Source organism: Pongo pygmaeus, chromosome 21, assembly GCF_028885625.2.
Source record: "Pongo pygmaeus isolate AG05252 chromosome 21, NHGRI_mPonPyg2-v2.0_pri, whole genome shotgun sequence".
Classification (NCBI taxonomy): domain Eukaryota; kingdom Metazoa; phylum Chordata; class Mammalia; order Primates; family Hominidae; genus Pongo; species Pongo pygmaeus.
This window is the reverse complement of record NC_072394.2, coordinates 65,818,491-65,839,615: the sequence shown is the minus strand read 5'-3', so window position 1 is coordinate 65,839,615 and position 21,125 is coordinate 65,818,491. Positions and strand designations below refer to the sequence as shown.

Here is a 21,125-nt window from a genome sequence, read left to right as displayed (position 1 = left end):
TGCGTGTGTGTCTGTGCGTATCTGTGTGTGTGGCGTGTGGTGCGTGTGTGTGCGTATCTGTGTGTGTGGCGTGTGGTGCGTGTGTGTCTGTGCGTATCTGTGTGTGTGGCGTGTGGTGCGTGTGTGTCTGTGCGTATCTGTGTGTGTGGCGTGTGGTGCGTGTGTGTCTGTGCGTATCTGTGTGTGTGGCGTGTGGTGCGTGTGTGTCTGTGCGTATCTGTGTGTGTGGCGTGTGGTGCGTGTGTGTCTGTGCGTATCTGTGTGTGTGGCGTGTGGTGCGTGTGTGTCTGTGTGTATCTGTGTGTGGCGTGTGGTGCGTGTGTGTCTGTGCGTATCTGTGTGTGTGGTGTGTGGTGCGTGTGTGTCTGTGTGTGCACGTGCAGGTTTGCATGCGTGGAAATGTGCATGTTTATGTTTCTATGGTGTGTGTGTGTGTGTGTGTGTGTTTGTGGTGCATGAGCATCTGTGTATGGAAGGGGAGGGGGCTCTTTCCATCTGGTGCTGTCAATGATGCTGAATGAGACGTTGCTACCTGGAATTGTCACCCATAGATTTACCCTGGACTCTTAGGCAGCTGTTTGGGAGTCTCGCTTGCAGAATTCACTAGAATGTGCAAAACCAAAACAGATTATTTGCTTCTCACCCCCGTCTCTGCCAATGCATTCAGCAAAGTCACACTTATGCAAACATTAGAGCCGTCGACTCCCCGCTCCTCAGAGCCCCATGACAAGCATCCTGGGATGTTACTGCAAAGGTCATGCATGCCAGAGAGAAGAGACCAGCATCTGCAAGAGGCAGGGATCTGGGAGTGTCTGGTGGCCACCAACTGCCAGCACTCCCCAGAACTCAGCAAGTATTTACTGAGAAAGGAGGAGCCTCTGTCCTGTTTTGGTGACCACGTTTACAAATGAGAAAGTGCCTTGAAAACCACGAATATTGGAAATGTCACAGCTGGTTTAAATCTAAGGAGCAGGTGCCATCACCTCCAGCCACTTCCCTCAGGCCTCGCCACCTCACCCAGCCCAGCGGACGCCCACCTGCCCAGAGCCTCTGCCTGAAGCCTGGAGCAGCCTTAACCCATGATGCGCTGGGGGTATCAGGGCAAAAACATGCGGCTCCCTTGCCCCTCCAGCAGGAAAGTTGAGGTGCACGGGCTGTCCTGGCTCCCCGAACATCCCCGCAGCCACAGCAGATCCTGCTGCAACCTTTATCGGCCACATTCCCTTCCTTCCCCACACTCTACCGTATTTCCTAAGATCACCCCCTACACAAACAAGTTGCTCTCCAGTGTGTCTCTGGGGGGCCCAAACGAAAGTGCAGGTCTCAGGTGTCAATTCTGAGCATGGTGACAGCCTGGCTCCCTGGCAGGAGCAGAATCCAAGCACCTGGAAATCCCCATCCGTCCCCACCCGGCCGTCCCCACATGGCTCCCTGAAGATGGAGCTTTCTGCAGCAGCCAGCGTGTGGGCCCAGAGTTACCCAGCCTGTTTCGTTCCCCATGCTCATTCGTAAAGATGCACTCTTGGCCTCTCTGAGTGCTGCTGCCTTGTGAGCCAGACATTTATTCAGAAGCAATTTTATGTTCCCAAGTATCATTATTCCCACTTAAAGGCCCTGGATGGCCTAAACAAACATTTCTCAAAGATGATCATGACACCTTGCTTTACCTGCTATAAGAGAAAGACCAAGAAAATAAAAATTCCCCTGGAAATAGGTGTGGAAGTGCACCCTGAAATTGCCAACTCTTCTATTGCATTAAATTCCCAAATCTACATTGCATGCAATTACCTTTTTTTTAAATAGACTCTTAAAGAGCAGTTTTACTTTCTTTTTTTTCTTTTTTTTTTTTCTTTTTCTTTCTTTCTTTTTTTTTTTTTTTTTTTTTTTTTTGAGACAGAGTTTTACTCTGTCACCCGGACTGGAGTGCAATGGCACAATCTTGGCTCACTGCAATATCCATCTCCTGGGTTCAAGTGATTCTCATGCCTCAGCCTCCTGAGTAGCTGGGATTACAGGTGCACACCACCATGCCTGGCTAATTTTTGTATTTTTGGTAAAGACAGGGTTTCACCATGTTGGCCTGGCTGGTCTTGAACTCCTGACCTCATGTGATCCACCTGCCTTGGCCTCCCAAAATTCTGGGATTACAGGCGTGAGCTCCCGTGCTCAGCTAATTTTACTTTCAAACCATCTGTGAAACATTGGAGGCAGGCATCTGGGTTGCACAAAACGAGACAAAGAGAGTGATTCTAAGGAAGGGCCACTGCCAAGGTCACCAAAGGCCATTTGCATGCAGAGGGAGGCAGAGATTTGGGCAATTGTGCGGAGAGTCTGTGAGGTCTCCTCACAAGCCCCCAGTCTGATAGGAACTCTGGTACAGCCCTGGCCTGTCCGAGTTCTTCAGGAAGCAAGGCTGGCAGGAATTCCTGGGCCCCATCACTCTGCCTGATTCTATCCGTGCTAGGGACCCTTACGCCAAGCTGAACTCAACTGGACTCACAGCACCTGAGGCAGTGTCACCTTGAGCCTGGCTCCCCTGGGAAGGGCAATTCAGACGAGGCCTCCTTCCCCGCATGGCCCGAAGAGGAGGGGTTGAACAGGACAGGAGTTGGAGTCTGAATTCTGGTGCAGCAGGTGGCATCAGACACCCCGCCTGACCCTCAGCCTCGGTCCCTCCATCTGGAAAGTGGGTCAGCAGGCCACATCCCAGGGCCTGAGGACCCGCCGTGGAGTGCCCATGAGAAGTGAGTAAAGTCCAAGTGGGGGGTCCTTGTTACTCTTGGCCACAAATACCTCTTGGGCCTCTCCTTCTGTGGCCCCACCCCTCCCAGCCTTCCCTTCAAGATACCTTCCTGCTCTCCGTGCCCTGCACCATCCTTGCATCAGGGACTCCACGTGCCTCAGTTCTCTCCCTCACCAGGCGTGAACTTGTGGCAAAGACACTGTTTCTGTCCAGTTTGGTTCACAGCCAAGGCAGTGTTGGGCAAAGCTGGAACAGGGAGAGTCCTTCCTTGGGCTATGGGGGCAACAGAGGTGGCCGTGGGGCACCAGTGAGAGTGCTCCCTGGCATGGTCCAGAGTGGCCAGGTACAGCACAGCCCTAACCCACCATTCCCACCTGTGTCTGTGTCTAGATCCCAAGATGAACCTTGCATCAAAAGCTCATGGATCAACAGCTGCTTTGCCTGCTGTTCTCTTCCACCACGGGGTCTGTGCAGTCGCCAGGATTACATACTTACTGCATGCATGCTGTTTCCATCAGTGCTGTGTGTGTGCATGTGAGACACATGCAGGTGGGACAGATTTTTAAATTAGGATAGAGAAAAATAGAATATTGTGTGTTTGCAGACACAGTACAGATTTTAAAAACTGTAAATCACACCAAGCACTTTATGTTAGTAAATTGGAAAATACTGATAAAATAAATAATTTTGCAGAAAAACTATGGTAAAATTGACTCAAAAATACAAAAGAAGTGAACAAATCATTTACCACTGAACAAATCAAAATGGTAACTAAATCTCTCTCCCTCTCTCTCACATGCGCACACCTCTGGATCCAGGTTTTATAGGCAAGTTTCACCAAACTTTCTAGGAATAGTAAATATCTGTCTTTAAATGTTTTTCATGTAAGGAAACTACCCAAGTAATGTGGAAGTCTGGTATAATATTGATATCAAAACAGGACAAGGACTAAAGAAACACTAGAAAATCAAGTCCATCTGTGTATAAAACAGTATGTCATGAAGAGGAATGCAAAGCTGGCTCAATCTCAGAAACACTTTGTTTTAAACCACATGAACCACTGGAAGGAGAACAGCCATGTGATCACCTCAACAGAGGCAAGAAAATGCAGTCCTCCTGCAAGAAATTGCAGCATTAATCAGATAAATTCAAAGCAAGCTAGGGATACAAGGCAAAAAAAAAAAAAAAAAAAAATACAGCAAGCATCATAACATTTAATAATAGAACTTTGGAAATATTATCGCACAAGTCAAAAAGTCAAAAAGGCCCATTATCACACTTATATTTAGTTTGTATTAGAGGTCCTAGCCAATATCACAAGACAAAACAAAACAAAGAAGACAAGGACTAGGAATTGAGGGAGAGACAAATAGTCCTTTCTCGTATAGAATATAATTGCACAGAAGCCCAGGGAAATATGCAGCTAAACTATGAGAACTAATCAGCAAAGTATAGTATTCATGTACAAAAATAATTATCATCCCTATAAAAATAACACTTAAAGAACAAATAAAAGTAATTCCCTTTGCAATGGGGAAGAAAGGCATGAAGAGTCGCCCATCAAGGACACATGTGATCTTTGTGAAGGCCGCTGAGGATGGCCTGCTCATGTGGACATGTGTGCCGTGGATGTAGGAAGACATGCAGCACACAGGTGCCAGCACTCCTCGGATTTGCCTCTAAAGTCATCACGTTCCCATCAAAACCTCAAAGGACACTCAGAAGGGGGTGAATTGGAGACTTCTGTTTCCACCAAAATGGAGGTGCCCAATCTTCCTGGATCTTCCCACTAAAACCCAAAAGTCCTGCACATAACACAACCAAGGAGCCTAGAAGGCCACTGTCTGGGAGCCTCCAGACTCAGGATGACATGGTGCTGAGTGCCCTGGGTTTCCTTATTGCCTCCCACACATCACAGACAGGACACTGCAGTGGCATCCAACCTGCAGTCATCACTCACAGGGTAAAAAGCTCCAGGAGAAGTCTGGAGCTTTCCTCCCAGCCAAAGCATGAGGAGAGGGTGGTCAAACAACAGAGCCCCCTTTAGGTATTGTCAGCCCTACTCTAGCCAGACACCAGTGTGGTTTCAGAAGGGCCACCCCACCTCACCCCCACCCTGCAGAGGCAGGAGGCAGTTCTCTGATGTCCCCACTCAGTGGTGTTGACAGGCTGAGCAGAGAGTGGATCATTTATCCCCTGCCTGGTGGAAATAGGTGGTGCCCCAATCTCTTATGGTATGGGGTCAGCAGGGCCTAGTGGGAAGCTGAGCCTCCACACCCTCCCAGGAGCATATGAGAAAGGTTACACATCCTGACTAAGTTTGATTTATCCCAGGAATGCAAAGACGATTCCACATATAAAACTTAAGCAGCAAAATAGGCCACATTAATAAAACAAAGTTGAGAAATCCATATGGTCATCTCAACTGAGGCAGAAAAAAACATTTGAAAACTCCAACACCCTTACATGACAAAATACTTGGAAAACTAGGAATACAAGGGCATTTCCTCAATACAATTGATCTGGTTTGAATATACATCCCTGCCCAAACCTCCTGTTGAACTGTGATCCCCAGTGTTGGAGGTGGGGCCTGGTGGGAGGTGTTTGAGTTGTGAGGGTGGATCTCTCATGGCTTGGTGCTGTCCTCGAGATGGTGAGTGAGTTCATGTGAGATCTAGTTGTTTAAAGGTGCAGCATCTCCCCACCCTCTCTTGTTCTTGCTCTTGTCATGTGACCTGCCTGCTCCTCCTTCATCTTCTGCCATGATTAGAAGCTTCCTGAGGCCTCCTCAGAAGCTGAGCAGATGCCAGCACCACACTTCCTATACAGCCTGCAAAACCATGAGCCAATTAAAACCCTTTTCTTTATGAATTACTCAGTCTCAGGCATTTCTTTATGGCAATGCAAGAATGGCCTAATACAATGATAAAGGGCATTTATAGAAAACCCACATCTAACATTATATCCAGTGGTGAAAGACTGAAAGCTTTCCGCTAAGACCAGGAAAAAGGCAAGGATGCCCACTTTCACCACTAATATTCAACATCATACTGGAAGTTCTAGCCAGAAAAATGAGGCAAGAAAAAGAAATAAAAGGCATTCAAACTGGGGAACAAAGAAAAAAAAAACTCTATTTGCAGATGACATTATCCTATATACAGAAATCTCCAAAAAATTTACAAAAAAAAAAAAAAACCCTTTAGCAAATGAATGAATTCAACAAATTTGCAGGGTGCAAGATCAGCACACACAAATCAGTTGTGTTTCTATACACCGTCCATGAACAACCTGAAAAGAAGGTAGGAAGCAATTTGATTTATAATCTCACCCAAAAGAATAAAATACCTAGGAATGAAGTGGAAAGACATCTCGTGTTCATGGATTGGGGGCCTTAATACTAAGATGGCAATATTATCCGTAATGATCTACAGACTCAGTGCAACCTCTACCAAAATTCCAAGGATCTTTTGCAGAAAATGAAAACTCAATCCTCAAATTTATATGAAATTTCAAGGAGATTGAAGTAGCCAAAACAATCTTGAAAGAGAAAAAAAAATGGAGGACGAGGACTGATATTTTCTAATTTCAAAACTTAGAACAAAGCCACAGTAGTCAAAAGAGTACGATGCGGTCATCAAGATAGACATACAGACCAATAGCATAGACTCTGTTTCAGAGAAAGCCTATATATCTACGGCCAACTGATTTTCAACAAATGTGCCAAGACAGCTCAATAGAGAGAGAATAATCTCCTCAACAAATGGTGCTGAGACAACTACATATTCACAAGCAAAAAAAAAAAAAGATCATTTACCCCACACAATATACAAAAATTAACTCAAAATGTGTCAAATATCTTAATGTAAGAGCTAAAACTATAAAACTCAGAGTAAAATGTTAGAGGTAAATCTTTATGACCTTGGGTGTGGTGATTAACTCTTAGATAAGACACCAAAAGCACAAACAAGACAAGAAAAAAAAATTCAGTTTCATCAAAATTAAAAACTTTTGTGCATCAAGGGGTATTATCAAGAAAGTAAAAAGACAATCTACAGAATGGGAGAAAATATTTGTCAATCACATATTTGATAAGAGACTCAGATCTAGAATGTTTAAATAATTCTTATAACTCAACAATAAAAAGACAAACTACCCAACTATAAATGAGCAAAGGACTTGAATAGACCTTTCTCCAAAGAAGATATACAAATGGCCAATAAGCCTGTGAGAAGATGTTCAACAACTTTAGTCATTAGGAAAATGGAGATCAAAATTACAAGGAAATACAACTTCAAGTCCACTAGGATGGTCATAATGAAGGTCATAGAAAATAACACGTATTGGTGAGGCTGCAGAGCAGTTAGAACTCTTGCGCCTTGCTGGTGGGAATGGCGCAGAATATAGACAATATACATATATATGGCTGGAACTTCAAGATCAAGGCACCGGCAGGTCCTGTGTCTGGTGAGGGCCGGCTTCCTGGTTCATCCATGGTGCCTCCTCTGTGTGTCCCCACATAGTGCAGGAGGTGAGAGGTTAGTCCAGGGTTCCTTTTCAAACGGCACTAATCCCATTCAGGAGGGCCCCACCCCCATGGCCTAGTCCCCTCCTAAAGGCTGCACCTCTGAATACCATTGCCTTGGGTGTTCTGATTTCAACATAGGAATTTGGGGGACACATAAACATTTGGGCTATAGCCCTGAGAAAGAACTGCAAAACAAGACTACAAGATTTTGTATTATTGGCTGATTTTATGGCCCTTGCCACCTCACTCACACATTATGAATAAGGAATTATGCTGAAATGAGTGGAGTTGCTTGGCTAGAGGTCCCTGCAATCCAGGGAAAGAGACATGTCTATTTCTTGCCCTCTGGGTCCCACCACTGGGGCGGGGGTGACTCTGCCTAGAAGGTGGCTCCTGCCCAAGGGCCCTTTTGAAGCCGAGCCTCAGTCCAACCTGAGGGGACCGGAGCAGGGAGCAGCCCCTCCAGCTGCTGGGAGGCTCCCTTTGTGGGCAGCCGTCTCCATATCCTGGGGTCAGGGGTGCTGTCGGGGTTCATCTGGGAAATGGGGTTCTCACCAGAAGCCTCCCTCCCTCCTCAGTTCTCTGCCCCACCCTCCCTCAAGTAAAACACTTCCCTCACGGTTCACAGTTGATCACAATTAATGAGCCACCAGCAGCTCTGCGCCACCGGAGAGGATCAGTCTGAGAAAGAGGAAAGTAGGGACTCCAGGGAGATGCAGCTCCTACGCCCACCCTCCTGACATGACCCTTCTGGGCCAGAGAATCGAGGAGGGTCCATGGGGTAACCCTTCCCCACCTGGAGTGGAGGGAGCCACATTGTCTGACCCCGGCGCCCGGCACTGAAGCTGGGCCACCCCTGCCCTTCCAGCCACCGGAGAGCTTCTCTGAAAGCACAAAGCAAACCCTACCCATCCCCTGCTGGAAACCTCACCAGTTATCACCAGGGATGTCTCACACAGCATCCTGTCCACATCACCGCTGGCCCCTGTGTCTCCATCTCTCCAGATGGCCCCAGTCCAGCCTCACTGCTGCCTTCTGGGTCTGAGTTCACTCCTGCTGGATGGCTTCATCCTGACATGGTCCCTGGAGTTCTCGGCTCCCAGATGCCCGCACAGGTCCCAGTTCAGATGTCCCCCCCTCAGAGGTGTCTGCCACACATGCAGCCCCTCCCAGCATGGGCTACCCATTGTCTGCTTTCGCCTTCTTTGGCCCCTCCCTGCTCTAGAGCTATCCTCCTGGAGTGAGAGCCACAAGAACAGGACTGGGGTCACCACAGTTCCCTCACCATGTCCTCGGCCAGAGTGGGAGTCTGTTCTGTGCTCTTGGACTCACTGGAGGAATCAGGGTCGATTGGTGTCAGAACCAGTGGCTGCCTCCACAAACCACAAAATGAGCCCTTGAAACAGTACGATGTGTCGTCTTCCTGTCCTGGAGGTCAGAGATGGTCTCACTGGGCTAAAATCTTGCTGTCTGCAGGGCTGGCTCCTTCCAGAGCCTCCCGGAGAGAACCTACTTCCTAGCACCCCATCCTCTGGAGCCGCCCGCATCCCTTGGCTTGTGGCCCCTCCTCCATCCTCACACTGCAGCTCGCTGACCTCTGCTCTCATGACCTCACTTCCTGCCTCGCTCCTATAAGGAGGATGGAACATACATAAAATATATAAATACAGATTACGTATAATTAGGTTTATTTTATATGTAAAGAGATTATGGCATAGAATATAATCATACAGGGATGACCTCCTGGCTCAAGATCCTTAACTCAGTCCCACCTGCAGGGTCCCTGTGCCACGTGGGGACAGAGTCACGGGGTCTTTAACTCAGTCCCATCTGCAGAGTTCCTGTGCCCCTTGGGGACAGGGTCACGGGGTCCTGGGATTGGGGCGTGGACACGTTTGGGGGACTGTTGTTCTGCCAACCACAGGTTCTTTGGGTAAGAAAGAGGGGAGCCTCTTGAGGCTTGAGACATGGGGCAGAAATAGCCTCAGCCCTGGAGAGCTCAGGGGACACAGGGTGTCCTCTGGGGATCTTGATTAGGATAAGAAGGGGCTGGGCGCCCTGGGGCCACTGTCCAGAGGCCTGTAAGGAGCTCATTCCCTCAACACCAGCAACGAGGCCCCTCCCCACACGGTCCCGCCCACGCCTGGCCCAGCATCCACAGATACACAAACTTCTGGGCATGCCTCCAAAACTGCCAGCAAGTGCAGGCCATCGTCCCTTCCCATGGGAGAGCAAAAGCGATGTGTAAAATATGCTTCTTGTTCAGCCTCCTTGGTCTCTAAGAAAAGCTCGGGCTGCATGAGAGGTGTGGTTGTTCCTTAGGAAGAAAGACGGAGAGCCCACGGGGCCAGGACCGTCCAGGACTAGGTCTTCCTGCAGTCTTCCCTCCTCCAGGAGCCCCGGAGGCTGGCTCCAGCAAGCCCTCAACCTCCCACAGCCGCTGTGCTGGGTCACCTGCGCCGCCCCTACTGGGCCAGCTGCCCCCACCCTCAGTCCAGCCTTGTGGTCACCAAGCCCCGAAGCCCAGGGAGGTCCAAGCTGCATGGCAGGTGCCTCCTGCAGATTCGGAGAGTGGCTGTGCATGTCTCCTGTCACGTCCCCTCCTGACTTTACCCACCCCCACGCCCCAGAGCACAGAGGCCCCCCCTGTGCCCACGTCCCGGTCCAGGCCTCCCAGGGGGATGCAGGAATGAGTTTCTGGAGGGTGTTGGCCAGACTCGGCTTCCTGCACCTTCTGCTGTGCTCCTCCTGAAACACTGACTTGGGCGGGAGGGCAGTGGCGTTCTGTGGGAGGGCAAGGGGTGGGGCAGATCTGGGGTTATGTGGTGGGGTGAGGCAGATCTGGGGTTATATTGTGAGGTGGGGCAGATCCGGGGTTATGTTGTGGCGGAGGCGGGGTTGCCAGGCTGGCCCAGGGCAGAGTAGGGTGTCAGGAGGTGGAACAGGCTGACCCTATGGGCGTTGAGGCACCGGGCAAGGCACAGGGCCTGTGATTGACAGGAACCCCCAAGTGTTCGATGGGGTCTGACCCGGCCGGGCCGGGTCCACGTGTTGTTTAGGTCAAGCGGCCCCCAGGCTGAGAAGCCTCAGTCCACAGATGCGGGGTCTGAGCTCCCATGCAACATCAGAAGCACACAGCCCACAGTCCCCGAGTGGCCAAGGCTGGCAGGATGGCGGCCACCACATTGAGAACCGTGGGCCCGGCTGAGACAGGCACAGGCCTGGCGAACCTCTGAGCACTGCAGGAGAGTCAGCACTTCCCAGGAATTTCTATTTTTCAATTTTGCACACTCCAGGGGCTGGCCCAGAGAGACCAGACTGGGAGGTGGCCTCTGTGTGGCACAGGCCAGGGGTCAGCAGTTGCCTCCTGTTCACATCAGGCCCCTCTTCTGAGTCCTGGGAGGGAGGAACAGAGGGCGGCAGCAATGATCTGTCCACACGGAGAGTGGGTGGGGAGCAGGCCTACCCCGGGGCCAAGACTGTTGGAAGAAGAGTGGTGACATCAGCCAGGAGGAGCGTGTGGCCCCAGGCTCAGGTCCCCAGCATGGCCCAGCATCCAGCAGGCCTCAGCTGCAGAAGTGCCATCTGCTCCCAGCAGGGTCTGTCCACACTTCTGGAACCTAGGGGAGGTGGAGGCACCACCGGGGGGCTTCCTGGGGGCAGGGCTGCCCTCCCTGCCCCAGCTGCTCTCCCCTAGGGCAGCTCGTGGGCGTGTCCCTCTGCCATGGCCTTTCCTGGTGACACCACAGTGGGGCCAGGCAGGACAGCGGGGCGGCAAAGTCAGAGTCCTCTTTTTCAGGCAGCCTTGCTCCTCTGTCTGCCCTTCACAGGTCAGATTGTGTGGGTAGCGAGTGGCACATGGTGAGGGCTCCTGGGTGGGCAGGGGTGGGAGAAGAGCTGGGGAGGAGGGCAGCTCAGGGAGCCATTGGCCCCCAATGTCCTGGGAAGCCTGGGGTCTGGATCCTGAGAGCCGTGGGGAGCCTCAGAGCAGGGGTCAGCAATGCCTCCGGCAAAGGGCCGGAAAGAATCCAGCTCCGTCTGCAGCCTCCTGGTATATGCCTGGACACACGAGCAGCCATGGACAATATGAGAAAGAGTGAGCATGGCTGTGTCAATAAAACTTTATTTATGGATAGCAAAGTTGACTTTCATAGCATTCTCATATGTCACAAATATTAGTGTTTTGATTTTTTTCCAACCATTTTTAGCTTGTAGGTCCCAGAAACACAGCAGTTGCCCTGACCGTGGCAGACATTATTAATCAATCCTGCACACTCTCCAGCTCAGCCCCATCCCTGATCCCAGGGGTCTGCTCCACAGGACGGCAGGAGCCCCCAGGCTGGACTGGAGGCCCTGGGGGTAACCTGGGTGCTCGAGGCTCGCTCTGTGTGTTGCCACCTCCGTTTGCACCCAGACCCTCCTGCGACGTGGCTCAGCAAACCTCTTAAATGGGTCATCGGATGCTAAACTTGAACTTTCACAGGGCAGGGTTTCTTCAGACGGGACACACCAGAGTCCAGGCCAGGCTGAAATCCTGCTGCCGGTGCCTGTCCCAGATCTGGGATTCCAAACACCCATGGCGCCCCTCGTCCCACCCTGAAGCCAATTCTAGCTGCCCCCAGGAGTGTGAGGGGCCTGGGGGTGTCTTCCTGGGAGCAGGCAGGTGTGAGATTGACCCAAGAAATGGGAACACAGGAACCCAAAAAGCTATAGCTGGGTGGCCAGGTCCACTTTTCACGTCCTCAGGTCCACCAGCCATGCCCTCAGGTCCAGTCTTCTAAAGGTCAAGGGTCTCTGTCCAGGTGGAGCAGAGCAGGTGACTGGGCAGCTCTTCTCTGCCTGGAACACCCATCTTCTGTCTTGAGGCAGAAAAATCTATTTTAGAGGCTTTCCAGGCCTGGCTCCTCAGAGGCGCAGGGAGATGTTCAGAGCTGAGACTCTGGAGGGAACGGAGGGGCGGGGGCATCCCAGCCTCATCCACAAAGGCCCCTGCGCAACGATCCTCCCTCCCCCTCTGCTCCTCTGCTTCCCACTCCCTCCTCCCCACTCCTTCCTCCCCGCTTCCTCCTCCCCACTCCTTCCTCTCCGCTCCCTCCTCCCCACTTCCTCCTCCCCAATGCTAGAAACAGGCTCCTCCGCACCTTGCCCTGGCTGCAGAACGCAGCTTAATTACATGGTCTGCGGGTTGGGGCCCTGAGCGAGGCTGGGGCTGGTTCTTGGCCAAGACGCCTCCCCAGCCGGTTCTGCTGCGCCCGCCCCAGCCGGCTCAGCCTCCATCAGAAGCGGCAGCTCTGATTGGCCACCGTCCACGGCGTGGAGCACCGTTCATCGCAGCGAATTCATCAGGCATTTCACTGGGGGCCTGGGTACCCGAATTGACATCAATTACACCAAAATTAAGTGGCAGTGTCCACTGCGTGGGGCCCGAGCTGTGGGGCCACTTCTGTCTCCCAGAGCCCAACCACAGGTGCATGCTCCCAGGCAGGCAGGATCTCACCGCAGGGGCGACGGTGGGGAGGGGAGGTCAGTCCCGCTTCCCAGCTGCGGGAGAGCGGCCCGCAGCTCCCGGCTCAGGTTCCCAGGCTGCAGTGTGAGGGGCGCGCAGCAAGGCCTGGTCGGTGTCGGGTCAGCCCAGGCCAGCCCCAGCCCACGGCCCTTGTGCCCACCGCGCCGCGGAGGCAGCAGCCAACCCGGGGGCTTGTTAGAAACGCAGAATCTGCACCTTCACGCTGTCTCCAGGGGCTCACGGGCACCTGAGTTGGAAGCCCCGCTCTGGGGAGCCCGGCCCTATAGCAAGAGCCTGGGCCCATCTGAGCTCTGAGGGCAGCCACCCTTGGCCCGCGTGTCGGGGGCTCCCCAGGGCCCCCTAGGCTCCTGTTCCTGTTTCTTCTTGGCCATCCTTGAGGTGGGGAGCCCCCGGGCTCTGCTGAGACCTCCCGGCCTCCGTGACTTCGGTGAACTCGGTTCAGGCATCAGTGACTGTCTTGGCTGGTCGCTCGGCGCTGCTGATCTTGGCAAACCGAGGGTCTTCCTTGTCTTGTGGACCGGAGGGAGCAGCTGGGAGGAGAGACCTTGAGTCACAGTCACACGGCGTGGCGTTCTGTGTGATCCTGCAAGTAAAATCCCCGCGCTGCAGCATCGCGGAAAATGGGATTCGCATAATTTGAAATTTGAGGAAAATCTCTAAATACTTTAATTTTGATAGAAACTATTTCCACTGCTGACATGTGTCTACACCTATAATTTCAGTTGATAAATTGCTGTAATTTCTCCTCCATTTCATGTTCTTTCGAACATTAATTGTCAGTTGCAGGGTAAGACTGTAGAAAAGAGAGGGGGAGAACAGGGCCCCAGCCGGGTGGCGCCAGCGTCTTAGCAGCTGATTACGCAGCTCACAGACACAGCGGAGAGTCCAGGCTCGCGGGGTGCACAGCCGTCGGCTCCTGAGGCCTAAGGAGCAGCAGCCCAGACTCACAAGACCAAGATCACTGGGCAGGCGCACACACTAAGTCACGCACGGGTACACCCATGCTCTAACTCATGTTCGCACACGCTCACATGTACACACGCACACACACACTCGGACATACACACACAGCTGTCACCTACCACACACATTCATACTCCATTCACACTGCAGTATGTGCAAATGTGTGTGACAGAGAGAGAGAAGGAGAGAGGGAGGGAGAGAGAGGGAGAGAGAGAGAGAGGGAGAAAGAGAGAGAGAGGGAGAGAGAGAGAGGGAGAGAGAGGGAGAGAGAGAGAGAGGGAGAAAGAGAGAGAGAGGGAGAGAGAGAGAGGGAGAGAGAGGGAGAGAGAGAGAGAGGGAGAAAGAGAGAGAGAGGGAGAGAGAGAGAGGGAGAGAGAGAGAGGGAGAGAGAGAGAGGGAGAGAGAGAGAGGGAGAGAGAGGGAGAGAGAGAGAGAGGGAGAGAGAGAGAGAGAGGGAGAGAGAGAGAGAGGGAGAGAGAGAGAGGGAGAGAGAGGGAGAGAGAGAGAGGGAGAAAGAGAGAGAGAGGGAGAGAGAGAGAGAGAGAGGGGGAGAAAGAGAGAGGGAGAGGGAGAGAGAGAGAGGGAGAAAGAGAGGGGGGGGGGAGAAAGAGAGAGGGAGAGAGAGAGAGAGAGAAAGAGACAGCGCGCCTCTCAGAAATGGTCAAACATCCTCCTGACACACCTGGTTGGCCCAATGCAGGGACAGAGGTGGGGATGACCTGACGGCTCTGCCTTCCGCACACCCAGTGCCTGCCCATCAGCACAGCAGGGCCGGCCTGCCCACCCGCGACCAACCTTTCCCGACAGCCTGTGGCTTTCTCCCCGAGTCTCCAGGACAGCCCACTAGTGGCACGGCAGCTCCCTGGGTGGGAGGAGCGGAACCACTCAGGCCCTCTCAAAACCTCCCCGGGGGCCCCCACTGGCTTCAGCACCCTGCAAGAGGCTCACTAGGATCTGTGTGCACACTCCGCCCCAGGCTGCCTCCCTGCCTCTCTGTCAGGAGCTGGGTTGGCCTTGGAGGGTTGTCCCGCCGCTGACTGCTCCCGGGCAGGGGCCATCTCATCTCTGTTCTCTCTGTTCTCACCACGAAGGCGGGAGCAGGAAGGGAGGCAAAAGGAGGGGGTGGGGAGAAGGAGGGGGCGCTGACCACGTGAACAGACCCTTCTTCCCTGGTGCCCCATCTCCCTCCCCGTCCCTGAGCGGACACCCTGGACCAAGCTGAGCCCACAAGGGTGCCCAACCTGCGTGCTTGTCCGCATCAGCTCCGTGTGGCCCCTCAGGCAGTTTCCACAGTGGGCTCAGGTGCAGCAGGGGTCCCGAGCACACAAATGGCCAGGAGACCCTGGCCCTGCCCCTGGGGCCCCAGAAACAGCTCCTGCTCTTAAATGCCCCACCCCCGTGTGCTCAATCTCTCTGGGCCTCTGGGTGCTTTCAAGGTTCCTGGCGTTTACCAAGGAGAAAGATGCAGGAGGGGAGGCTGCAGGGCTGTGGGGATGGTGAAGTCCAACCTAGCCACCCCTGGCAGGATGGTGTGTGGGGCCAGACGCCTACCAAGATCTCTTCCCAGCTTTTCTGTGGGAAGGAGCCCGCCAGGGCCAGAACCCTGGCTGAGACATGAAGCTAAAAGTGCCTGAGGATTTGGTCCCAGGTCCCTGTCCTCTGCCCCAGATGCCTCCGGAGCCTTCATCCCTTCAGGCACCTCACCCACTTCCACCCAACCCTGCCTGCCCTGGGTGGACCCTCCCGCAGCTCTGCTCTCCCCCACACCCCAAACCCACCCTCCCCATTCTGTTAAAACAAAGCCCCTCTTAGCAGGGTATGTCACGTGGCGCCGCTGAATTATTCCATTAATTTATTATTCATGATGAAAAATTATTCTAATAACATTTCCATGCTATTAATATTCCAAAGACGAGCCGTTGAAAGCCCCTTCCTGCGGCCCTCCTCTTGGTGAGAGCCAATCTATTTTTAACAAAGTGTATTGAAATTTAAATCTAATCATCCACAATATGCTACGTTTAACAAATAGGCTTTCAAAGAGTCTGTGAGAGGAGCCAGGCCGGGTGGTCCCGGAGGAGGCAGGCGGGTGGGCCCCTGCGGTGGGCGTTGGAGGTGCCATTCTCGGCTGCCCCCAGCCCTGCTGATGGAATCTCTGTGCCACAGCCCCTTTCCTCACTGGGGGAGCCGGGCCAGGCGACCCCTCCTTGCTGCTTCTCTCCCTCCCTCCTTCCTTTTTTCCTTGTCCCCCCCCTCAGTCCATCCAGAGACTCTCAGAGTTTGGCTCTGGGCAGGGGGTGTTCGGGGGTCTCTAACAGGAGCTGACGTCTGAGGTCAGGCGTCCTCAGGAGAGGGTGGAGCCGCTCCCTGGCTGAGACAACCTTTTCTGACCGCTTCCTCCTCCCTTTGGCTGCCTTCTCTATGTGGAGGGGTCTTTGGCCCCACCCCCAATGCACACTGCAGCCCAAGGTGGGCCAGAGTCCAGCTGCCCAGGGACGGTCCTCATGGGCACCTTGGGGGACATCTTGTCTTGTTCTCTCTTCCGAGGTCGTGCCACATGCCTGCTGCACACAGACACCTCCGTCCTTTGCTCAGTCATACGTGTACACACAGGCAGCCTCAATCATCCATCCGGCATGGGGGCACCTCCTTCTGTCTGGGCTGGACATGGAAGAATGTCTGTGGGAATGGGAGGGGCTGAACGTCACAGGAGATAACCAAGGTCTGCAGAAAATACTGAGGGAGCTGCCTTGATAGGAGGTGAAGGGCCAGGGGGAGGTGAAGGGCCAGGTGTCTCCCAGGAGGGAAGGGAGGGGGAAGGACCAGGTGCCTTCCTGAGGGGAAAGACCAGGCACCTCCTTGGGTTGGGAGACTTCTACAAAAGAAGAGAAGCAGCTCTTCCAGGTGGGTCTGAGGGAGGAAGGGATGGGGGTGAGTACTTGGGTTGGGGAGGACACTCTTGTCTCCATGAAACTGGAAGTAGGATGTGAGATATAGGGGCCAGTGAGCAGGAGGCCATGGAGGAGAGCAGAGCGGCTCATGGAGAGCCTGCCATCCATTCATCCATCCATTCATTCATTCATCTATCCTTCCATTCATCTGTCTTCCATCCATCATCCATGATCCATCCATGCATTCACCCATCTATCCATCCACCCACTCATTCATTCATCTATTAATCTATTCATCCATCATCCATTCATTTATCCATCCATCATCCATCCATCAATTCATCTATCTACTCAGTTCATCCATTAATCTATTCATTCATTCATCCATCATGCATTCCTCCATCTACCCATCATCCATCCATCATCCATCATCATCCATCTGTCCAGTGCTCACCGCACTGGCTACATGGCTTTCAATCGGGTGGGACCTTGAGGGTTCCAGTGTGTGTTGGGGTTTGGGGTAGATCTGCATTCCTAAGTAAGAGCCGGAAGAAGGGGCTGAGTGGAAGCCACATGAATTTGACCAGGGAGAAAAGGAAAGCAGGGAGAGGCTGACCTTAGACATGCTCAGAGCTGCTGTGTTTTGTGGTGGCAGCCAGACGTCCCCCTCTGTTAGGGAATGCACAGCCTCAGGCTGGGCACGGTGGCTCATGCCTGTAATCCCAGTACTCTGGGAGACCAAGGCAGGTGGATCATGAAGTCAGGAGTTCGAGACCAGCCTGGCCAACATGGGGAAACCTCGTCTCTACTAAAAATACAAAAAATTAGCCGGGCATGGTGATGTGCGCCTGTAATCCCGGCTACTCAGGAGGCTGAGGCAGGAGAATCGCTTGAACCTGGGAGGCGGAGGTTGCAGTGAGCCGAGATCATGCCACTGCACTCCAACTTGGGTGACAGAGCGAGACTCCGACTCAAAAAAAAATTTAAAAAAAGGGAACGCACAGCCTCTGTGCAAAGTCCTCTCTGGTACCCACTGCACAGATGGGGAAACTGATGCTAAAAAGAGGGTGACGCCCCTCCAAGGTGTGCAGCCAAGCAGCTCCATCCACATTCTCTAACCTACTGTGGTACAGTGAGGGTGGGTGCTTGGAGAATTCGTTCTCCCAGGACTGGCCTTCAGAGGAAGAAGAGTTAGGAAACTCCCCCAGGGACCCCTGTGTGTGTGTATCAACGGGACCTGGGAACTGGGAAGACACAGGTGCGATAGCCCTATCCCCAGGGGAAGCCAGGGACCTTGAGGCTATGGATGGGATGCCCCTGGGCCCTGGGCACTGGGGATTTAGCAGGCCCCGCCCCCGTCCTAAGCAGGACGTGGAGGGTGAGTGGCTCAAGCTGTGTCTGAATCCAGCCTATAACCAGCCTCAGAGGCCGAGGCAGCACCTCACAGCTACGCGTCTCCCCACGTGTGGGGGAGGGCCTGTCCCCTTCCCACCCCCATCCCCACCCCGCTCGCCTTCTCGACATTCCGTTGAGTGGTTTCTAATCCCTTCCCTGTGAACCCGGCGGCGGGCGGATGTGCATCCAGGGAGTGGGCAAGGGTCCCAGCCTGGCTGCCCAGGGGCTTCCTTGAACTCAGCAGCCTGCTGTGAGGGCCAGGGCTTGGCCGAAGAACAGGTGGACGGTCCGAGGGGAACATGCCGCCATCTGTGTCTGGGGAGTGTGGACCCCAAGCCAGGTACAGGGTGGTGACCTGGAGCAGATCTGGGCTCCATGGGCTTCCTGCATGCAGCCTGCCGTTCCACCCCGGCCCCATTCTGGCCTCAGTTGCCCCTTAAGCAGGGGGGATGCCAATCCTGACCTCAGGGTTCCCTGGGGCAGAATTAGAGCGCAAGCGTCACGGAGGGGTCAGCTCGCAGGAATTTGGCAGGTGTCAGACCTCACGCCAGTGCCGCCCCCTGTCGGGGTCCCAACGACGGCCACCACACTCGCTTTGGGGCCATCAGGGGCCGTGGGCCTGGGGTCGTGGCTCCGTAGGGTCCCTCTGCTCATCCTAAGCCCGCACATCTTCCAGTCACGCTCATCACACTGATCCCCGTGGGGCCAACCAGGCCTCCCGCAACCCCACCTGAGAGTGGGCACAAAAGAGCCCAACCTCGGGCTCCTTCTCAGGCAGAGCCCAGCCCTGGCAGAGGCCAGCACAGCAGGGCAGGCCCCTGGTGCAGCCCCGTCCCCACTGTGGCCACTCAGGACTGACTGGCTTGGAGATACATGGTCAGAGACAGAAACCAGGAGGCAGAGGGAGAAGCCGTGCTCCTGAGGCCCTCCTGGGTCTCCCGGGCTGGGCCACTGTGTAGGGCCCCTCCACGGTTATGTACAATTCTATTTGCTGACCGGAACCAGCTGTTACAAAACAAAGCCCAGGTTTTCTAACGTGTGGAGGAGACGTGGATGCAAATGCTGGCTCCGAGCAGCTATTCTGGGTCTGGAGGCCTCCAATCCAGGAGAAGCAGGCAGCGGGCAGCAGGCTGGGCTTGCCCTGGGACAAGAGGAGTGCCAGCGAGGTGGAGGCTGGGGCCGCGTGACCATCCCCACTGTTCCCAGGGCTGCCCTGCGTCCACGGCCCTGCTGCTGTACATTCCTTCCTTGCTTGCTCCTGGGGAAGGCAGAGGCCCCAAGGAGCCTCTGGTAGCCCAGGACCTGGGACCTTGGCCTCCTTGAGAGTCTCATCCCTCCTCCTCCATATGAGGCCCCCAGCCAAAGCCTAGCCCCAGGGTCTCAGGGGTCCCCTGCCTAGTGCATTATTTTTTATGCCATTTAAGTGGCCACTTTCTTCCCCAGGAAGGAACTTCTAAACTGAAAGCTGGCAAGACTCAGCAGAAAAAAAATATCAAAAGCTGCTTCTGCCGCCCCAGCTTCACTCAGGCCCTGGCTGCTCCTTCACCGTTCTACACTGCTGCCTCCTAGAACCACTGAGTCTGCAACCAGGTCTGATGCCTGGTGTGGACATTCAGGGATGAGGTCCCCTGGGGCTGAATGAATGAACAGATTCTGAAAAGCAGAAGCTACGTCTGGGGGGTCTCTGGGCCACAAATTGCTCTCTGACCTGCAGCCGTGAGGCGTGAGGCTCACTTGGAAGCTCCCGGAACCTGGAGGCTGCCCTCACTCAACACTTGAACAAGCTAGGAACCAGGTTCAATGAAACACCTGCCCGCCCAGCACACCAGGCCCAAAAGCAAGCAAGCAAGCAAACAAACAAACAAAATCAAATCAGGCCTTCACAACTCCCCAAATCATGTGTGAATTTCTACAGAGCAGAAGCCAAAAATATATGTTATCTAACTGGGTCCTATTTACATATATTTTTATGGCTGCTCTAAAAAATTATCACAAACATAGCAGCTTTACCCCGTTACCCCTGATGTGATTATTACACATTGGATGTCTGTATCAAAATATCTCATGGACCCCATAAATAGCGACACCCTCTATGTACTCATGACAATTTTTTAAAAAAGAACACTTACACTTTCCGGTTCTGCAGGTTAGACGTCTGAAATGGTCTCCCTGGGCTAACATCAGGTCTTGGGAGGGCTGGTTCCTTCTAGAGGCTCCAGGGGAGAACCCCTCGGCCCTCAGTCCCATCCTCCGTCTTCATAGCCAGCGGTGTCTTGTCACTGAGTCCTGCTCTGCCCTCTGCCTGTCTGTTGAAGGGCCCAAGATTCTACTGGGTTCCCCCGGATAATCCAGAGTCACCTCTCCATGTCAGGCGGCTGACTGGCAGCCGCATGTGTTGACAGTTTCCGTGCACTGGGAGGTGGGCACGTTTAGGGGCCCCCATTCTGCCTCCCATGAGTCTGCAGGGCCTGACTTTGTCATTTGGGATCATTCTTAGGGTACCCAGATACAACAAACAAAAACGCAGCAAATAAAAACACAGGGGGCCCAGCTCAACAGGAAGTTTGGAGAAGCAGTGACTGATTTTTTAGTGTAAGTCTGTCCCAAATATTGTAGAATCCATCCAAACGCTGCCGGACACCCTGTGTCTTAGCCGCAGGATGGCCGTGCTGCACACTTAGGGCGGGCCTGGAGCTGCCGGTGCAGAAGGGGGTTTCTGAGTTGGAGGAATGCAGGTGCAGTTTCCCCCGCAGCTTCCTCGGGATGCCCGGTGTGGACATACAGGGATGAGGTCCCCTGGGGCTAAACGAATAAACAGATTTTGAAAAGCAGAAGCTATGTCCAGGGGGTTTCTGGGCCTCAAATTGCTCAGACTTGTGGTGCTGGGGAGATGTTTTGCCTGCAGGCAGCAGGCTCTGAATTGCCCTTTAGCTCCCGACCTGGGGTACAGCTAGAAGGAGGAGACGGAGGCAGGCCGGCGCGGGGTGGTCAGGGACAGCAGTGCTGATGCACAGCTGCTCAAAGATGACTTGGTACTCGAGGCCCAGCTCGTTATTCTGGGGGTGACTGGCTCCCAGTGTCTGG

The 21,125-nt window shown here is 53.6% G+C and overlaps 1 long non-coding RNA gene across 1 annotated transcript; it reads left to right on the top strand.

The window, feature by feature from the left end:
* The first annotated feature begins 13,372 nt into the window (after window positions 1-13,372).
* LOC129021671 (uncharacterized) lies at window positions 13,373-20,176 on the top strand. Its single transcript, XR_008496113.1, has 3 exons — window positions 13,373-13,582; window positions 19,485-19,631; window positions 19,756-20,176. It is a non-coding gene; the product is annotated as an uncharacterized LOC129021671 (long non-coding RNA).
* The last annotated feature ends 949 nt before the right edge of the window (window positions 20,177-21,125 follow it).